General features: G+C 41.1%; 1 long non-coding RNA gene across 1 annotated transcript; it reads left to right on the top strand.

Moving 5' to 3' along the window:
* Positions 1 to 433: 433 nt before the first annotated feature.
* On the top strand, positions 434 to 584 carry LOC109527431 (uncharacterized). Its single transcript, XR_002170530.1, has 2 exons — positions 434 to 464; positions 499 to 584. It is a non-coding gene; the product is annotated as an uncharacterized LOC109527431 (long non-coding RNA).
* Positions 585 to 15,162: the final 14,578 nt, after the last annotated feature.

Raw genomic sequence — 15,162 nt, 5'->3', positions numbered from 1 at the left:
GGGCAATATCTGGGTGTATGTCAAACAATTTCAAAATTTTGGAATAACCCGTTTACATGCATGAGCGGACAGAGTAAATCCTGCATTTGAATAACCCAATTTTAAACGATGTGATTGTGGATTGATGTTTTATAATTCTGTTTCTCTCAGTTTGGTTACCGTATTTTCCGCACTAAACGGCACACCTAAAAGCCTTCCATTTTCTTAAAAGCTCACAGCGTGCCTTAAAATCCGATGCGCCTTGTGTATGGTCATTATGGTAATATGTCAACCTCAAAATGGCTCCTTGCTTGAGACATGCTTACAACGCAGAATTCAAACTTAAGGCGATCGGTTTCGCAGTTAAACACGGAAAATGAGCAGCGGCAAGAGAGTTAAACGTTAACGAGTCAATGTTATAACTTGCTGTTGGTTAAGTGAACTGTGTCTCTGCTTTATTAAATAAGTTTTACTGACATCTGATCGTCGCTATATAAATCAGGGTGTAGTGTAGTGTAGAGTTCTGTTGGCATTTCTTTGAGTGTAGCTACATCTAGTGGGTGCATTGGAGATTGTGTCATATAATGCGGTGTGTCCAATATATGAAAAAAAAACAACAAAATAGGCCATTCATTGAAGGTGCGCCTTTTAGTGTGGAAAATACGGTATTTGGCTGCACAGACAATGTAATTGAAGTCGTAAACAAAGTGGATTTTCATTGGTCAGCTACCGATTTTGAAATGTAACACATCATAGGAATCTGAGTACGAATTAGGATATAACCATTAAATCCTCCTTATGATCACTAACCCTTTCAGGGACAGTGGTTACTTCAGTCGACAGTTTATCTTATCAGGTTACAGGGTGCATAAAGGGTTCAATACTGTTTCGTGTGTGGGTTTACATAATTGCACAAACACACAACACTAAAACACATTCATACACACCAATTTGTGGGATTATTGTGACCCGCGGTCATGTTCCACTCGCCACAATGGTTAGGGTTTTTTAAAATAGAATGCAAAATACCGCATGCCCCCCAGTGACTGTGAGAATCATAGGGATGACACCCAAGTAGGTGGGCACTATAATCTTTTGGAGATCATTTGATAGTTTGACTTATAAAACAAAAAATGGAAGATTCAAATTGGAGACATTTTCACTTATTGAATGCAGTGCCAAAATGATATCAATTGCAATTTGGCATTTAAAATTTAAAAACATATGTCAGCATACAGTATATATATCCAGTATTTTTCTTTTTTAAAGTACATTTTATGTCAGTCAGTGTCTTTAGCAGATACATGCGTGGGTGCTTGGTTGTTTAGGTTTGCGTCTGCAAGAGGACGAGATTTAGTGAAACCCAAGTGGCAGAGATAATGAGTGCATGCAGAAGCAGTATTTCTGCGTGAGTGTGTGTAGGAACTCTTTCATCTTCACCCCCGAATCCCCTGCTAGGTCTTCAATGCCAATCCATTTCCTGGTGTTGGCTGCAGTCTCACCCGATGGGACGACACACATACGCACATGCACAGACTTTGCTCGTTTCATCCCACTGTGAAAGCTTCACAATCTTGCCTCTACACACAGACAGAAACACACTTGGCCCGCTGGGATGACAGTGAGGAAATGGCAAGCAGCTGCTGGGTGGTCCCTCTGCTCCTCAACAGAAAAATGTAGCACCCCGGAGGCATCCCCTTGCCCTATCTTAACACTTTATACTTGCATGTTTACTTGTGCAGGTTTGTGTGCTTCTGTGTGACTAAATCTGAGCATGAATAGAAATATGTTAAGTTGTCCAAACTGATCACCGCAATAGTACCTCAGGCTCGCAAACACCTCAGGGTAGACAAGTGTTTCCTTTCAAGCCTCAAGGTGGTGACCGCATTTTGAGTGCCATACACATTCACAGCCCGGACGGCCCTTATTCAATGTGTCAATTTTAATAAAATTTACGTGGATGGAACAGCATTGTTTTTACCATTGGCTTTAATTCATCATACCATTAGCTTTAATTGATAACATATGTCACCAAATTTTAAATATAATACATTTTAAATCTATATTAAAATATTATGCAAGCAATTGAAATATAAAAAAGTACAACCAAATACATACCTGTACGTGTTGTCTAATTTGCATGTACAGAAGAATATACGTTTTTTTTTTGTTTGTTTTTTTTATTCTGATGTGCAGGTTAGATTAGATACGCCTTTGACATTACCGTGAAATGACGATGCGCAGTCAGACAGCACTTTCATATGACATGGAAATGCAGTAGAAGAAAAAACTCAGAACAACTAACATGTTTCAGACAATTTGAAATTAAAAATTCTTACCTATAAATGGGTGAAAAGTTGATAGCATTTTGATTGACAAATAATGACCAATGTAAACCGTACGTTGTAGGTTTAAAGGTCAAGTGTGAGGTAATTTTACAAAATCCCAAATGAAATATTTTTATGTCACAAGTAAAGTAATCATCCCTTTCAGGGACAGCGATTACTCCAGTGGACAGCTTATCATGTTATCACGTTACAGGGTGCATGAAAGAGTTCAACAAAATGCATTAAATAAAGCATGAAAAAAAATATTATATTTCGTAAATTCAACAGCGTAATCGTTTTCCCAACATGAAATCCTGACGAGCAACAAACCCGGAAGAAAATTTCAAGGACCAAAATAAAAACAAATGATTAAAAACATCACTCACCATTCGCCACACTTCACCGAGCCGTGGCTGTTGGGCGTATTCCAATTACATTAATTGTGATACCAAGAGTACTGTATAACACAGTGCAGTGTGATGTCATTCGTTATTCTATGATCAATGAAATTGTTGTTAGCACACCATTGTTTTCTGAGCGTTCCATCCATCCATTTTCCGATCTGCGTTATCCTCACAAGGGTCGCGGGAGGTGCTGGAGCCTATCCCAGCTGTCTTCGGGCAGTAGGTGGGGGACACCCTGAACCGGTTGTCAGCCAATCGCAGGGCACACATAGACGAACAACCATCCGCGCTCACATTCACACCTCGGGACAATTTGGAGTGTTCAATCAGCCCGCCATGGATGTTTTTGGAATGTGGGAGGAAATCAGAGTATCCGGAGAAAACCTACGCAGGCCCGGGGAGAACATGCAAATTCCACACAGGGAGGCCGGAGCTGGAATTGAACCCGGTACCTCTGCACTGTGAGGTCGACGCACTAACCACTGGCCCACCGGGCCACCCTTTCCGAGCGTTAATGCACATAATTATCAGTTAATGAAGCTTCACTGTGTGTGGCTGCCATTGTTTCTTGCCTCTGATTTGAATCTATTAAAATGAACAGCGACGCCAGGTTGAATCAAGTGTTCGTTTTCACCTAACTTTGGACTCGTCTGCGAGTGTCCCATGATTTTTTTTTTTTTTTTTTTTTAATCCAGAACATCACACTTTCCAGCTGTAACGAAGGTGTGTTTTGTGAAACAAAATACAGACAATTCGTAACAGTTAGCAAGTCTGGGTGGTATGATAAACAATGACTTTTCGTCCATGTTATTTGCTTCCTATGGTCTGAAAGTTATTATTTTGATTGATGTTGATTACAAGAATGAGTGTTTACCTGATAAAGACTTTAGAGTTTGCATTCCAATCAATTGTAGATGTGATCTTCAAATATGCAGTGAAAATAAATAAGGTGTGTCAGAGTATCAAGAGGCTCTAAGAATACTACATCTGTGTGAAAATGGCAAAAAAGTCACAGATTCCCAATTTTTTCCCGAGGTGTGGTGGTGGCCAGAGAGTGAAACCTTGCCACCATGTAGCACTGCTCCTGCATACCATGTTGAGGCTAATTGTTCATAAGAAAATTATCATCATCACAGTAACAAATAACAGAAACAATAAAACTGATTTTTCATGTCATACTGTAGCGTATTTGGTATGGCATTATGCATGTTTTAATATCATGTGGAATATTCGTTGGCTATTGCTTTAGATTTGAATAAGTATTAGCTTTTTCCATTTTAAGAGTTAAGAACTAGTTTTAATGTAATTATATTGAACCTAAGTTTTTTTTTTTTAATGGCCCCCCCCCTGAAGCCCAGGATGTCCATAGCGTGTATTGCCTATTGGGCAAGACAGCTCTTAGGGTCGTCATATTTAGCTTTATTTAAAAATGAGTGTCAATGCCTGTATTGGAATTAATCAATAGGCCTCTCTGTGCATCTGTCTGTGTGATACTAACCACTGCCGTCTGAGCATGTTCATTAGCAGACTTAGTAAGTAGAGGAAAGGATGAGATGACTTATTATTTTAGTCACAGTGTCTCGCAGCCACACACCGTGCAACACAGTCACGCAAGCACAATGCTGCCAATTCATTAAGTTCATGTTTAAGACCTGAAAATATATGGGTTAGAAGCCTATTAATTTTCTGTGCCAACAACAAGAACAAGCAAGAGTAAAATTAAACACTGATAAAGGGAGAGATCTCTCAAAACAACAATGAGCACCACATTTGGGCCTCCAGTTCCGAGTGATGCAATCACATTATCCTAATCATGTAAAATATGAGCTGAGAAGGCCACAATGGTCAAGTCAATTTAACACCACATTATTGAAAGAAGAGAAATTCACTGAATTAGCATACATTCCTTAGTTTTTTGGGGAATTTCTCCAATGCGAGACTGATAAAGGTTTTGTTATCTGTTATCTTTCTTTTCTTAAAGACTTTAAATAAAGAATTTAAATATAAAAAAATTTGTTATGTCATGGGCGGCCTGGTGGTCCAGTGGTTAGCGCGTCAACCTCTCAGTGCAGAGGTCGTGTGTTCGATCCTGACTCCGGCCGCCCTGTGTGAAGTTTGCATGTTCTCCCGGGCCTGCGTGGGTTTTCTCCGGGCACTCCAGTTTCCTCCAACATTTCAAAAACATGCATGGCAGGCTGATTGGACACTCTTACTTGTCCCTAGGTGTGAGTGTGAGCGCGGATGGTTGTTTGTCACTGAGTGCTCTGCGATTGGCTGACAACCGGTCCAGGATGTCCCCTGCCAGGGTGTCCCCCGCCTACTGCCTGATAGGCTCCAGCACTCCCCGCGACCCTTGTGAGGTTTGTAAAATGGATGGATGGATGAATTAAGTCAAGGCAGCTTTATTTGTACAGTACATTTCATACACAAGGCAATTCAATATGGTGCCAAACAGCCATGCCATCGTTTGGAGAAGAGTATCGGCTCTTGTATGCACCTTCACTGGCAGCATGTTTACAACGGCTCCACTTTTATTGAATGGAGAAGCAGTGCTATTACACTTTTGCTGTTTGCCTACGATGTTAGAAACCAAAAGGTGCTACAAACTGCGAGGAGCTACAACCACGAGGAGATTCAACTCCCAACATGGAGCTGAATTACTGAAACCGTATTTTTCGCATTATAAGGCACTTCGAAGGCACACTTTCAATGAATGGCCTATTTTAAAACTGTTTTCATATGTAGGGTGCACCGCATTATAAGGTGCCACAATAGTGTCTGCGTTTGCGTTATGCATCCACTAGATAGAGCTACTCTAAAGGCATACAATACAATCCAGCTATATTTATAAAGAGCTTTCACAACCGCTGCAGCTGGAACAAAGAGCTTTACAGAACATTTCTACATCCAAAAGAGAGAATTGAATGCTTTTCGGTGCGCATTTTAACGCGGAAAATATGGTAATTTGAAGTGAGAAAGACATTTAAATGGAACTGGACAATTGGACCAATCATTCTGTGTGCATGTTACTCAGCGTTGGACGAACTATCCTGACCATTAACTTCCATGATCCTGGCACCTTCCGAACGGTCATTGGAGACTCTCATCTTGAACTCTCTCATCTTTTAACAGCGTCACAAAAAAAAAAAATTCTTCACCTCCTGGATGCTGAATGGAAATGTGAATTCAACTCAAATTTGATTGTCAACTGTGGGCATGTAAAGCCTTTTGAGACTCTTTTGTGGTTAAAGCCTATAAATTTAACTTGGGTTGATTTATATAGTTTTGTTTTGTTTTTTTTTGTTTTTTTCAAAACAGCCACAGCTGTACCACAGTACTGCACAGGAAACATAATAATAAAAATAATAATGCAATCATAAATCAACAAAATGTTATCCAGTAAAACTACAGCATAGCTCCCTTCACACTTTGCATACAGGAGGTGAAGAGTTTTATTCCCTCTTGTTGTCTGTTAGTAGATGAGAGAGGAGAGATTGAACTCTCCTTTGACTCTGACCAATGTGAGAGCAGAGACACATCACTCAAATCTCTTATAAGCTAAGTTTCAAAGTACATAAGCAACTGAAGTTATCTAACAGACGAAGGTTCACCCTTTGACAAGCAACACACATACAGAACAAAAAGAGTAGTTCAATTCTTCAGTCTCATCGAGTCATCGCTCTCACATCACTGTACTTTTAAGGACTGACTCTCATTCCTTAAAGTGTTGCAGTGCCTCCAACCATACCATCGCAGACACTTCAATTTCTACTCAAAAAGGGGTTGTTGCAAAATTCAACACACTTGAGTTTTTAGAAATGCACTTCAACAGAGAAAAAAAATGTCTGAATGAAAACATGTGCATGAAAGCCTAACAAAGTTGTGGGCATGTCATCACTATGACATCCTGCATATTCACTTGCACACTCTGTCTGACTTGGGGGCAGAGCTAGTGGTGACCTGTGATGGTCATGATCACCGTGAGCAAGTCTCCAGCCACCTCACTGCCTATCATTGTGTCTTTGGGCTTTTTTTAGATTTGATGTGAATGAATGAGTCATGGATCGCCAGTATGCAAAAGGGCGTTGAAAGAAGACCGTGAGCTAGAACACAAAAGCTCAGACAAAAGCATTTACATTGTTTTTGACTTGGATTTGTTCCTGCTTGTATTATGAGTACTTTGTATGTTTGGCAAGGTTCTGGATATGTGCATTTTTATTCATGAAACCGTGACTGTGGATTGTATGAAAATAATGTAGTCAAGGCAGCCATGAACGCGTGTGCATGTCAGCTGTTGTGCACACACATGTCATCTTATGGTGACCTCAGTGAAAAGCTTCTGGCTCAGCACCCCCTCCTACTTGATGTTTAATTAACACCAATTGGCTTGTTCTATTGAAAAACTGCTGAAGCCCTACTGGCAGCAGACACATCTGCTTGTTTTTTGAGAATTTACAGATGCTCATGTCATTTACGCTGGTAACTCATTGCAGCACTTCAAATTATAGGACGTAATTCCCTGAAGAATGTTTGAGCGTATCCAGTCGTGATCCATCACAGGGTGCCTGTGTGTATTCATGTGTAAGTCTCCTTCAAGATCGCATAGCTGTGTTAATCATCGTCCCTGCCACTCAATCTCAAGGTTTTAGCGCCCCACTGTTGAAAGCTAAAAATCAGTAATTGAAGTAGAAATGGAAAAGGGGGCTCGAGACACAGCTCAGTGATGCATACGTCTGAAGCAGGGCATTCAAAGTTGAAATGTCATTCGTTAGCTAAGACTTGTGAAAATGTATTTTACAGGTTAAAATCAATATTTGAAATGCAAGAGTATGAGCAGTCAGCGAACAGAATTGTGATGGGAATGTATGCCAGATTTAAGTGCAAAAGGACAGATGAACTAAACAAACAAGGTGTGATGAAAATTTGCTCATTTCTAAAAAGAAAGCCATGAATTAAAGTCTGAGTTCTTACTTCTTTGTTTTGGCCTAATCATGAATGAAACCATTGTTGGTGTTCTATAATGAGAATGAGTCAGGGGCCATGTGAACTTCTTCATGACATGCATTTGATCCTTTACTTGAAACCCCACAGTTGGACAGCAAAAGCATCCCTGTGAATGTTTATTAATGTATATTTTTTTAATCAATCAACCAAAGTTATCAGGTAAGTAGTTCTTGGAGTGTTTAAGTGTAGCCACGGTTTGTTCTCCATGAGGGTTTGGTCTTTCTTGTCCCCTTGTTACAAGCTATTTTTGTTTGTTTTTTTTCATTGCCTTGTGCAAGCGCTTTTTGTTCTCTTCGCATTATTCCTGGCGTGTTGTCCAGCGTCATTATTTGTACTTGTACTTTGTCGGCTTTGCACCTAATTCATATATATACTGTATATACACACACATATAAATATACACCTATAGATAGATAGATAGATAGATAGATAGATAGATGTATATTAAGTTGTACTAAATATATATTTTTAAGTACCGTATTTTCCGCACTATAAGGCGCACTGAAAAGTCTTCCATTTTCTTAAAAGCTCACGCCATGCCTTAAAATCCGGTGCACCTTGTGTATGGTCATTACAGGAATATGTCGAGCCCAAGATGGCTCCTTGCTGGAGACATGCTTACAATGTTTTAACTTGCTGTTGGTTCTGTGAACTGTGTCGCTGCTTTATGAAATTAGTTTTTGTTGCAGCTCCGAAAAAAAGGAGAGCTGTGGTGTTGTTGTTTTTTTTTTTAAACGCACACTTTATTCATGGTTTTCACAGTCTCAACAAATACAGGTATGTCTTTGTCCGTCTCCATGCCTTCTATTCTTCCTTTCACTCGAGAGGCGTTCATGACCGCCTCGAAAAACGTAAATTAACGATTCCTTCAATGAAACTATGAAAATTGAAAATAATGCATCAAAACAGAAAATGAAGCAAGGAAATCACAAAATAAATTCCATATCCCCACTACAGATTTTATTTTGTGATTTCCTCGTTTGTGAATACAGTACACAACAAAGGAATAAATCACAAACACTTCTGAGACAGTCCAGTCTCCTCTAATTTAACTCAACTGAACTCAACTGTATTTATAGAGCACTTTCAAACAGCCATTGCTGCATACAACGTGCTGTACATGGAGCAACTAACACATATGCAACAATAAAGCAATAATCAGTAACAAAGATGGTCGTAGACACCAAACAGTAAAACTAAGACAAATTTACTGACATCTGATCGCTCTGTTGCAGCTACGCTCAAGGAAATACCAAAATAAATTCTGTCGGGGGGGGCTATAGAATTTAGTTTGTGATTTTCTGTTTTGATGCATTATTTTCAATTTTCATAGTTTCATTGAAGGAATCGTTAATTTACGTTTTTTGGAGGCGGTCATGAACGCCTCTGGAGTCTAACGAAGAAGAGAAGACACGGAGACGGACAAAGACGTACCTGTAGCTCCATCTAGTGGATGCATTGTAGATTGCGCCTTATAGTCCAGTGCGTGCAATATATGAAAAAAATTAAAATATTGGCCATTCATTGAAGGTGCGCCTCATAATCCAGTGCGCCTTTTAGTGCGGAAAATACGGTACCGGTACATAGATTAGAGAAGATAATATATAAGACAGAACATTGGTTTCATATTAAATAAAAATACATCTGGAAAATAAAATGTAAAAAGATGCCAATCGGTAAAAAGTGATATCAATTAAAACTTGAGTAACATAAAATTGTCAAAAAATAGAGAGAGAAAGAGATACGAAATACATAAAATAAGGATGAAACATCTGTATTTTCCATACCTTTTATCCTCACTTGGGTCTCGCAAAACTAAGTTCAATGTTAGGTTTACGATCTTTTATAGCTTTGTGTGCCTCATTTGTAAAAATATTCTTGGTCATGTATCACCCTTACTAGCTGTGACATTTTATCGAAAATGGTCCGTGAAGTTCATGAATAGGCAGGTAAATGTAGAGCAACACACAAGAGAAATGCAACAGAGTAGTGTGCATGTTGGGCATAATTAACTGGATAGTGAAGATGGGGGCAGAGCACCTCTGAAGTACTGTCAGACCGTACTGACCTTGATAACAAAGACTTCTCGCCCAGAGTTATTAACAATAATTGGATCTAATTATATAAGGTGTAAACGGGGCAAAAAATTGTAAGGTGTGTTCAATTAGCCATTTCAAAGCCTGAAAGAATAGTTCAAGAGGGATCACTGCAGTTTTATTCCAGTGGCAGATTTAGTCAATATGTATTGTTTTTACTGTGATGCCTTAAAACATCAGTCTAAATTGATCTATGACCACTTTCGTAACTCAAAACCTGCATATTTCCCAGTGAAATGAATGGAAATGCAATTAATTCATTCTAGCCCCCCTCCCCACCCACAAAAAGAGTTTGTGATGTGCTTTAAATATATAAGAAAAACCACACTTGAAAATATACTTTTTTTATAAAAACACAGAGCAAAGACCTAATTAAGTAGAATATAAAGATTTTCTTTTTTTGCTGCAATTCAATGGACATTGTGCAGATCCCTGTGGTATGTGTGCCTTGGCTACAGATGGGCAGTATCCATCTATCCATCCATTTTCTGATCCGCTTTATCCTCACAAGGGTCGCGTTGCGTGCTAGAGGCTATCCCAGCTGTCTTCGGGCAGTAGGCGGGGGACATCCTGAACCGGTTGCCAGCCAATCGCAGGGCAGACATAGACAAACAACCATCCGCATTCACACCAAGGGACAATTCAGAGTGTTTTTGTATGTTTTTGGAATGTGGTACCTCTGCACTGTGAGGTCGATGTGCTAACCACTGGACCACCAGGCCGCCCCAGACGGGCAGTGTAAAACAGAAATAAGGATATTCAGTACGCCTGTCAGTCCTCAGGAAGCCACCGTTCTTCATGAAGGATAAAGATAAATGACTGTGAGCATTTTGTATTACCTGTTTCCATGTGTTCCTCCACTGTTTATGTTGAATTGTCAGTTCCTTATAGCAGTTGTCCCCAACATTTTACCCGGGACCGGTTCATTACTGATATGTCGTGCGTGCACCGGATAGGCACCACTGGTCTTCATTTTCTTTTTGGAATGTTTCCCTTTTAAGGCATTATCGCCACAGCATGTGAATAAGGTTGACTTTAAAAAGACATCGGGCCTCATCATCAAACCAGACTTAGGCACAAATAGATGCGGCAAAATGTACAAACGTTCTTGGGAAGGGGGACCAATGTAACCCGCATTGTCTGAGCCCGGCCCGGCCCGCTGGGTGCAGGCCCACGCACCAAACGCTCGCCTTCAAGCACCACTTCCAGGCCGAGCTCCAGAGGGAGGCCCTGGTAACCCCGCATCCGGGCAAGGGAAAATTGGATCCATTATTCGTATTCATCATAATAGGTCTCTCGGTCGTCCTTGATCCGGTCCCACACCTATAGGACCTGTTTGCGATGGGTGATGCTGCCAGGGGCATAAAGCCTCAGACAACTTTGCTCCTATGAACCGCTCATGCGCTGTACATCCACAACAGAATTTTTCAAAAAGAACACCAAAGTTATAAACCTCTTAGAGGGTCTTAGTATGGTTGCTATAGTGTACTTTGGACAAAATTATGTTATTAAGTACTGTACCTATAATATTTCATCAGGGATTGAAAAAAAGTATCTTTACATTCAATATTAACATAAAGAAAACCAGATTTAATCATCGTAGGTTGTGGGTTTCACCAGTGGAAGAGAGAGGATGAATGAAACACTTAACATTTATTCACGTCTGTGGGGTGTACCACATGTCCTCAAGTCCAACACACTAGAACCGATCCACTCAGCCTTCTCTTAATAAAGCCTGAATTATATAGTTTGAATCAGTAACACATTTGCACAATTTATTGTTTCGGCCATTCATTGTCTTCCCCACAGAGGTTGTTCTCACGCATCCCTTGGTTTGTTTGTTTTCCCATCTGTCACTCAGCAGCATCACATAAATGTTTTTTTTTTCCCCTCCAAAACTCAAAAGAGCAGTAACGTATCGGCTAAAGTAAAATAGACAGGCAGAGAACTGAATCTGAAAAACAAATGCAAGGGATGAGCAGAAGGCAGGCTGCAGGAACAGAATGTAGAAGAGGACAGGGTTGGTTTTTCACATTTTCGAAGTGGCTGGATGCAACAAACTAGACAATTGTTGATCTGGCAGCGTGGTGGAGTCCAAGAATGGGCAGCTGCCAATTTGTTGGATGAAACACATGTTCTGGTTGGCTCCAACATGTCTGTGTCCAAACTTGCAATCAAACACATACAATGGTGTAAATAGGATTTGTACACTTCCTGATTATTTAGTCTTCTTTTTTTTTTTTTAACGTTTGTCACACGTAGGGCAAATGTTTCCCCCTCATCAGAAAAAGTTCAATATTAGTCACACATAATAAAAGTAAACACAAAATAGCCCACAGTTTTGAATGATTATGTTTAATTATTTAACTATTCGATTTAATTTAATTCAGCAGTACTGGAGTGTTTTTGAGCATGAACGTCCTTTTAAAGGTTATGCCACAGCTTTTCAATCAGGTTTGAGTCAGGACTTTGTCGAGGCCAGGGGTGCCCAGCCTGCGGGACTGATCCCGAGGTGATCACTTGGGGTGTGGGGGGAAATAAAAATGAAAAAATAGTTTGTGTGCGTGTGCGTGTTATTAATATATATATTTTTGTGTTTTGTGTACACTGCACTCAAAGCATCCTATCAGTTTCACTTTCAAAAAAAGGATTTAAAAAAGGAAATTGAACAAAAAAGCAGGTCACCATTAGCCTACGGTGGCACGTGACTTGCATCACCAGAAGTTGTTAGCGATCAACAGTCTGCCAATTGCAGATTCTGATGTGTTTTCAATTGCGCTTCAGTTTGAGATTACAAACTGATGGCTAAACATCCTCCCTCAGAAATTTTTGGGGTAAAGAGTGGAATTTTCCGTCAATCACAGCAAGTCATTCCTGTCCTGAATTAAGCTGGGTAAACACATAAGGATTTTTTGAATCTATTTTATTTGATTTATTTATTAATCGTCAGATCCCAGACATAAAGATTAAAAAAAAAAATCAGGCTTTTAACAGTTTTAGGTGTATTGTATGTGTGGGGTGTTCAGATAATCTCAACACAGTGCCTCAAACACATAAAGATTCTCTTCCACCACCGGTCAAGAGTTCAGCCTTGTAAAGTGACAATGTCGGCAAGGAAATACATGTACCGGCACTGGGTTTTGAAAGTACTTCCTGCCGCCTAGGGAACCCATGTTTATTTAAAAAAAAAAGAAAAAAGAAAAAAGAATAAAGACATCTGGCAGGCCGCCTACGTAGTCCCAAAGGTGACATGGTTGAAAAAAGAAAAAAACAACTTTGTGTTCCCTCCTAATCTGTGTATTCCCTCGCAAAGTTTTCTTTTTTTTGTAAGTGAACCTTTATGTATTTCCAGGTCATTTTGGCTACTGTTTGCTCGAATGCGTCTGAAGTGTTTTTTTATCAAAATCCAGATGATTCTATTGTGTACAGCCAGTTGAGACAATATAATTGAGTAAATTCAAGACACCATTTTTTCAGTGATAGGAGGTCCATACCTACCACCTGAAGACGGCTTGGATAACCTCCAGCACTGCCGCGATGGGGGGTGAGGAAGGACAAGCAGCTCATAAAATGAATGTATTAACATCGCATAGGATATTAATCTTTTTTTAATTTGCTGACGCATCCTCATTCTTCAGTCAGAATGCTTCTTCGATTGGCTTCATGCCGTCATGTCACAGTTCATGGAGTCAGCTGGCTCAGGAAAACTCAGCTTGCTCCTCACATATGAATATGTTTTGCTTGAAAATATTGAACACGTTCATTATTCAAAAATGTTGGCCTTGAGTGTTTTTGGACATCATTATCGGGACCAATCCATTCTTAAAACACCTCACACATAAAGATAATATAATAGGACATAAGATTGGCGGGCATTTGACGTGTGTCGGGAAGTGGCAAAATCGGGACAAAGACAGCTCCATTGTCTTTGTGTGTGTACCCAGCTTTAGTGAAGCAGCCCCAGACCGTCAATCACACCAGCATGTTTGGCTGTTATTTTCTGAAATGCTATGTTCCATTTATGCCAGATGTCCATCCATCCATTTTCTACCACTTATTTGGGCGGGTCGCGCGGGCAAAAGCTATTGCAGGGAAGCCCAGACTTCCCTCTCCCTAGCCACTTCTTTCAGCTTGTCCCAGGGGAACCCAAGGTATTCCCAAGCCAGCCGGGAGACATAGTCTCTCCAGCATGTGCTGGGTAATCCCCGGTGCCTCCTGCCAGTGGGACATGCCTGGAAAACCTCACCAGGGTGGCGTGCAGGAGGCATTCTAATCAGATGCCCGAGCCACCTCATCTGGCTCCTCTCGACGTGGAAAAGAAGTGCCTCCAATCTGAACCCCTCCCGGATGACCGAGCTTGTCATCTTATCTCTAAGGGAGAGAACCCGGACACCCTGTGGAGGAAACTCATTTCAGCTGCTTTTATCCGGGAACTTGTTCTTTCGGTCACAACCCATAGCTTGTGACCGTAGGTGTGGGTAGGACCGTAGATCGACTGGTAAAACGAGAGCTTCGCCTTTAGGCTCAGCTCCTTCTTTCACCATGACAGACCGATGCAAAGTCCGCATCCCAGCAGATGCTGCACCAATCCACCTGTCGATCTCCCGCTCCCTCCTGCCCTCCTTCGTGAAGATCCCAAGATATTTAAACTCCTCCACTTGGGGTAAGATCCCATCCCCAAACCGGAGAAAGAACTCCACGCTTTTCCGACTGGGAACCACTGTTTCTGACTTTGAGGTGCTAATTTCCATCCCAACCACTTCACACTCCGTTGCAAACTGCTCCAGTGAGGGTTGGAGATACCAACTAGAAGAAGCCAACAGCACCACATCATCTGAAAAAAGCAGAGATGCAATACTGAGGCTGCCAAACCAATAAAGGGCAGCCTTAGCGGAGTACAACCCTCCCTGGGAACAAATCCGACGTACTGCGGCAATGCGAACCAAACTCTCACATTGGTGGTATCGGGACCGAACAGCCATCAGGGCGTTCGTTCGCCGATACCCTCAAAGCACCTCCCACAGAACTCCCTGAGAGACATGGTCGAATGCCTTCTTCAAGTCCACAAAGCACATGTAGACTGTTTGGTCGAACTCCCATGCACCCTTGAGGACCCTGCCAAGGGTATAGAGCTGGTCCACTTTTAATTTAATGAAATTGGATTATTGGTCGGGGCGGCCCAGTGATCGACTGGTGAGCACGTCGGCCTCACAGTGCAGAGGTGCAGGGCTCGATTCCGGCTCCGGCCTTCCAGTGTGGAGTTTGCATGTTCTCCAAGCGCCTGAGTGGGTCTTCTCTGGGTACTCCGGTTTCCTCCCACATTCCAAAAACATGCATGGCAGGCTAATGGAA

Source organism: Hippocampus comes, unplaced genomic scaffold, assembly GCF_001891065.2.
Source record: "Hippocampus comes isolate QL1 unplaced genomic scaffold, H_comes_QL1_v1.1 scaffold86, whole genome shotgun sequence".
Classification (NCBI taxonomy): Eukaryota; Metazoa; Chordata; class Actinopteri; order Syngnathiformes; family Syngnathidae; genus Hippocampus; species Hippocampus comes.
Note: the sequence above shows the minus strand (reverse complement) of the source record. Positions and strands in the feature narration are given on the sequence as shown.